The sequence below is a fragment of the Dermacentor andersoni genome, chromosome 5, assembly GCF_023375885.2.
Source record: "Dermacentor andersoni chromosome 5, qqDerAnde1_hic_scaffold, whole genome shotgun sequence".
Lineage (NCBI taxonomy): Eukaryota > Metazoa > Arthropoda > Arachnida > Ixodida > Ixodidae > Dermacentor > Dermacentor andersoni.
In genome coordinates this window covers 111,321,354-111,327,565 of record NC_092818.1, presented here as the reverse complement: position 1 = coordinate 111,327,565, position 6,212 = coordinate 111,321,354, and positions in this window count along the sequence as shown.

Below are 6,212 nucleotides of genomic sequence, written 5' to 3'. Positions count from 1 at the left end.
CATGTGCACTCTGAATGATTGACTTTCACTGCTGCAAAACTAACAAACCACACACCACTAGTGAATCCTGAGGGTGTTGCCCTGGCCCTTCTCCTTTATTTGTAAGTAGGCTGTAAGTCTGCTTACAGGTCTGTGGCTCTTAAAACAGCTGTGCTGTAAGACTGACCAAGAACTCACATCCACAGACTGCATTTCTTCTTCGAGGTGGTCCTTCCAGGTAGGAAACGCAAGTGTGAAGGCTTTCCAAGAATTATTCCAAAATTTTATGTGGTCTGCGGTCGTAGTTCCATCCTCGCTGGTCTCCCCAGCTAGAGAAAAAGTATTGTTCCCATCCAATAACCTTTACAACCATTGAATTCGTGCAAGTATAAGGATGTGCAGGGGTACGGCAATGGCAAGGGTGAGACTGTTGAATAGAAACTTAGTCTTACCAGTATGTGGACAAGAGTTTTCAGTTGGAAACATCCTGGCTTGCAAATATCCCTTTCTTTCTTTTCTTTTATTATTTTTTTTTTTTTCTAAATGACCTAACTGTTGACAAGATGTTGGGCCAAGCCAGAAGCCCCAAAGCTCTCCCCCATCTTGCGATAGATGGGCTGCTAGATATAATTTTCTTTGTCGCTGTTTGGTTGAATGTAACATCAGAGGGCCTTGTGTTCCAAAGGAGGGATTGCGACCACACATGAAATCCACTTATTGATAAACTTTGCCCATAATATATTAGGCTTTGGGGTCACAGAACAAAAGCAGGTAAATCCGTTTCATGACCATTGCTGTAATATTAGTACTTTGGTAGGTTGAGAAAAATAATGTGTCACCTTCTATGGAGATAGCAGGATATGGTAAGATAATGAAAAATATTCTTAGATAAACTTTCCCTTAAGTGGGCTTGGCCGTACCATAGTAACCTGCAACAAGCTGTACTTTTGCATAACTTGTCTAAGCAACATGAACTACTTGAAGCATGGTCAGTATCTAATGTCAGCAAGAGGACAGCCAGCGACACAGCCTGTGTTGAAGACCTGAGCGGCCAAATATGATCAGGGCATTGGTGAAAATGCACAGCTTCATGGCGGCTTCGATGATGAATTATCAACAAGAAAAGCCAGTAGTGCCACAACCATCTATCGGGGGACCACAATGTGCTGCTAGGCGCTGGCAGAGGCGATGCAGCATACAGGAGCATGCATCTGATATTAGTGGAGAGTATATAGAAGTATTAACGTCTTGGGTAGATATCGAGCAGAGTCATACCAGAGCCCTAGAACTTGGGAAGGGTGTGAGAACTACTCTGTACGGCTTCTTTGTCTTTGAAGTATGGGTTGCTCGAGTTTGCACACATCTGTGAAGGAATTCACTTTTTGGTAATAGAATGTACTGATATAGACCATCTGTATAAGCATAACCATAACACACATTGTAGATGTCTCATGAGAGGCCAGCAATAATGGCCTCTTACAGATGCATGTCTAGGTGCATGTTACTACATAAACAAAGTGCATTTATCAGTTGAACCAGATACTCGCTGCAATAATCCTGAAGTGAAAGTGTCTCATGGTGTCATCTCTAAAAACAATTTACACTCTTTAGGTACTCTTTGTGGTACAACAATCATCTAGCGTGCGTTTCCTTTCTTTGAGCTGCACGCCCAGTACTTCCGGTCATGAACAGCATGCACGTTATCAGCATGACATCATGTAGGTGCTGTCCTCAGGCGCTCTGTTCGCCAAGGTTTTAGCTGGCTTTATGTAGATTTGGCGTATCTGAGATACGGGTATCTTGTAACCACTTCCAGAAAAAAAAAAAACGGCACTTTCACACCTCCAAAGCATCGTAGCAAGTCACAAGAAGTATCAAAATGTAGGTCTTAACGAGACAAGAAACGAGAATCAGGCGCAAGGTAGGTAAAAACGGTACAGGCATAATTAGCGCCAATAAAGTAAAATGTTAACCACATCGCACTGTACCCCTGTAAAGAGTGCACCGCAGTAGATATAGATATATTGAGGCAAAGCCAGCACATGGCACACTTTTGGGAAAGGGAGCAAGTTCGCTACCTTGGGCTAAGCAGGGCTCCTGCGAGGCCCACAAGAAACTATGATTAGTCGCAGATTAGTTCACATTAATGTTACAGGCGCAATTGGCACCAATATAGTAAGAAAATTGGCCACATTGCACCATGGACTGCACTATTTCCGGGATGGCCTCCTGGTCGAAAAACTAACTCTTTCGTTGCCGTGCCTATAGAAATAGATCAATTCTATCGACAGTTTTTCTGCATGTTGTTTTTCTGTTGACATTCTTAAACCAGTAACATATTGTCACGTTCGCCTACAATTCCTCGCGGCACGACACAGCTGGATATTCACCCTTCTATCTCCTCTTCGGCTGTGAGCAGACTTTGCCTTTCGAGACTCTCCTTTCGACCACACTCGACTCGCCGACAGAGCACACTCGGGATGTCGTAGCCACAGCGACCCAAGCACGCCAGATTGCCAGCATTCGTCTTTCTGCTTCACAGACACGGCAGAAGTGCCGTGACGACCAGCGCCATCACGACGTGCACTACGAACCAGGTGCTCTTGTGCTAGTTTGGTATCCAACTCGGCGTGTTGGTCTTACGGAGAAATTCCTCTCGCGGTACTATGGCCCTTACTGCATCCTTCGCCAGGTGACCCCTGTCACATATGGAGTGTCTCCGCTGGATGCCACGGTGCCTTCACCTCTCTCTGACATCATCCACGTCAGCCGCCTCAAACCCTACCTTTCTCACACCGATGAGCTGCACCAATAAGGTGCTTTTTCCGACGGGGGTGATGTCACAGTCGGTAATGTGAGAAAAGGAGGACTATGATGGTGGCCTTGGAGACGACGAAGAAGAGTGTAGCATTATCGCTGCTCTACGCTTGCTGGCTCGGCCATTAAAAGCCATCTGTAAATAGACGCACGCTTCTTCCTTCCCGTAACAATATTGTGCACCAACTTAACTGACGATTGAACTTTAGCTATTTGTCAGATTTGGCAAATTGGGGAGTCTGGAAAAATGAAACTTCGACTGGAGATCTTGTCGAAATTAATCTCCAGTGCACCTAGCATTTCTTCAATAAGAAGACGTAAAATGTGCGCTTCCGTTGACTCTGCAACATATTTTTTTTTTAGTATAACTGAAAATATCAAGTGCAACTTTATTCTCACCACCGTGGGAATTGCTTCTGGCCATCGGCACTTCAACAGCGCAAGAGCAAATTATCACAAGCAATCCTTCCTGCCTTGTGGGTTTTTCAGTCGCACAAGAGCACGCAGTCGATTTCAGACCGACCTTTGACAAAAGCGTGACTAGCTGTCTTATCTCTTAAACCTTAAAAAGCGCCTGTGAAAGTGCCTCTATTCATTACTCTACAATATTGTGCAATACTCCACATTACTGTACAGCGCTGTAAAGGAGCTGAACAAAGCATGTAGAGCCTCCAGTGCCAGTTGAACATACATTAGTCCACCTTGCATGCTCATACAGAAAGCTTACCTAATACAACATTCAAGTAAGAGGAAGCTTCTGCATGCTCCCTGACCTGTCAACCATTGCTTCGCAAGCCTTAAGAATGCAGTAATAAGCAGACCAGGTACCTGCACTGCAGTGAGTAAAAACAAAGGCTCCCATTACAATAGGAACTTGGGTTCCCGTTTTCACAATTGTGAAGCTACTACTTTCCCTCGTACAATGTGGGCATCACTATGGCTAGTATTGAGGCCAACAAATCTGTATAATAATTTTTTGTGTGATTTGACTAACAAAAGTTGGGAACCAGGAACCATGTAGGTGCATATTTTTTTATATTTCAGATTATTGTTTATTTTTACTCTCAGTGCTTATACTAAAGATAGCCAATTATCATTTTTGTTCGTGTATCTTGAGGAGCTTCTTCGAATATTGTCAAATACTGTCGGAGCAATTATTACTTCCACATATCCATCCAAAACACCAGTCACCAGGTCATCATTTTGTACATATCAAAGTATACGTTGCAACCACTACGATCGAAGATGTACGTATAAGATACGAAATTAGTGGACATGAAAAAGAGACATAATAGAGAGATATAATCGACATTTGACCGTCGAATCATTTGAACCGCCATGCATATATCGACCTTGTCTTCTTAAAGGGACACTAAAGCAACACAATAAATCAGTTTAGACTAATGAAACATTGTTTGAGAACCCTGCAGACAGTCATTTCAAAAAAATAGTTTGATTATTAGATGAGAAAATGAAGGTCCAAGTATCGGTATTTGAATTTCGCGCTGAAACCCCAGCGCCGATACGTCAACGTGACGTCAAGGATTCCAAAGTATGTTCTTGCATTTGGGCCGCGTTGGCAGAATAAAGGTTCCCGAAACTTGCCATGTTTAATATTTGGTTCCTTTAGAACACAATGTAGTCAATCTGTACCGCTTTATATAATTAGTAAGGCCTAGAAGATGCCATCAAAATCCAAGACGTCGCAGCCCCCAGGTGCAGCAACTTAAGTAGGCGTCGCCACCCGTATTTCGTTCTTGCGCTTTTTCTGGCTTACCAAACGTCTTATCGTTGTAAGAGTGGTGTTTTTGGTGTTGTAGAATGGTAATTTACTGATGCAGAAGAAATCATTTTTCACTTTAGTGTCCCTTTATGCATTGACACATCTGTTTAACCTTTTCTTTTTATTTTGATCTTCGCATGCTGGCTGGTCTCACAGGACCAAATAACAGTAAAAGCAATTTTCTCCGCGCAGAAAGAAGCGCGAAGGATAGAAGCTCGCTCTTTGCACCAGTTGGAATGTCCTGCAAAGAACCTCCCTCATCATGACATGCGCATCCTGGGATACAAAACTTAAGCTGGTATTATATCTGGCACTGATGAAGTTTCAAGCAAGCTTCTTTTTCTTCCTCCATGTTCGAGCATTTCTTTTAGGGTTTTGAGGTCAATGAACTTCATCTAAAGAAAAAGAAAAGTTTATACTATCATATTAGTACTTTATATATAAATCTCTGGTGGAAGATGGTAAATGAACAAAACAAATATTACATATGAAAATACATCAGTTATCAGGATTGCAAGTTTTTATTAAAAAATAAAAGGTTACGGCTATAATAGTAACGGCCCATATCATGACCAGTTATGGCGACCTTCGTGACATCATCAGCCAACATCAGCCATTACCTCGGTCTCGTAATCTCGTTTCGAAGGGGATGGGGGATGCTCCTAGTATCCATGCACTCATGCACGGCGACTCGCACGAGCTCGCATGTATCGATCATGAGCCACCCATCCACTGTTCCATGGTGTCTACTAGCGCGTTGGGATTATCATTAAGTGGAAATGGTCATTTAACAACAGTTTATGCAAAGAAATAAATCCACTGCTAAGGAAGGTCTTGAGACTTGAATGCAGACATCTGCAGACACCTTTTGGTTCGAGGCCACTAAATGAATGATGAACAAGCGAAAGTGGCAACAATCTTGGGGAGTCAGGAGATCGCCAACTTTTGTCAATCGATGCTCGTCAAATAGCCAGTGAGCATTGCCAGCAGTTCGCTTTCACGCGAATATGTCATTGTAGCACCAACTAGCTGATGATGTGTAATAATCTTCATGGCGTAACTTCAACCAATTGTTCTCACTCGACTTGCATTACTCAGGCCATCAGTATAGTGTGCTACGAGCCTATGGGAATGACTGTCTTCAGGTTAATGCTGTGATGGAAGTGGCTGCAAGGAAAAGACTGTGTTTGCTTCCACTTGGTGGGAACCAGTGTGTAGAAAGTTGGTGGGAGTAACTGAATTGGCCTGTGGTATGCTTTTTGCTGGTGTGAACTACTAGATAAATTCTAGAGGCCATGCTGCAAGACTGATGTGAATTGTTCTTGCCTGCATTTGTTTGAGTTAATGCTTTTAAAGAAATGCCAACTTGTAATTTAAAATATATTTCCCCCCTCTATGCCCAAAGCGGCATACCACACAGTGTTGCCCAATATTGACATAGCAAGGAATTTTCATAGCCATAATAGTAAATTATTGGACTACATTGCAATGTCAGAAGAGTCCAATATAAGTGTGAGCGTGCATATTGCTGGGTTTTTTCATACCCAGTCCAAACAATTCAAACCAACGCTTGAACGACTTCAGATTAATTTTGGTTGCCTGGCATTTCTTAAAGTGCACAAATTGTGTGGTG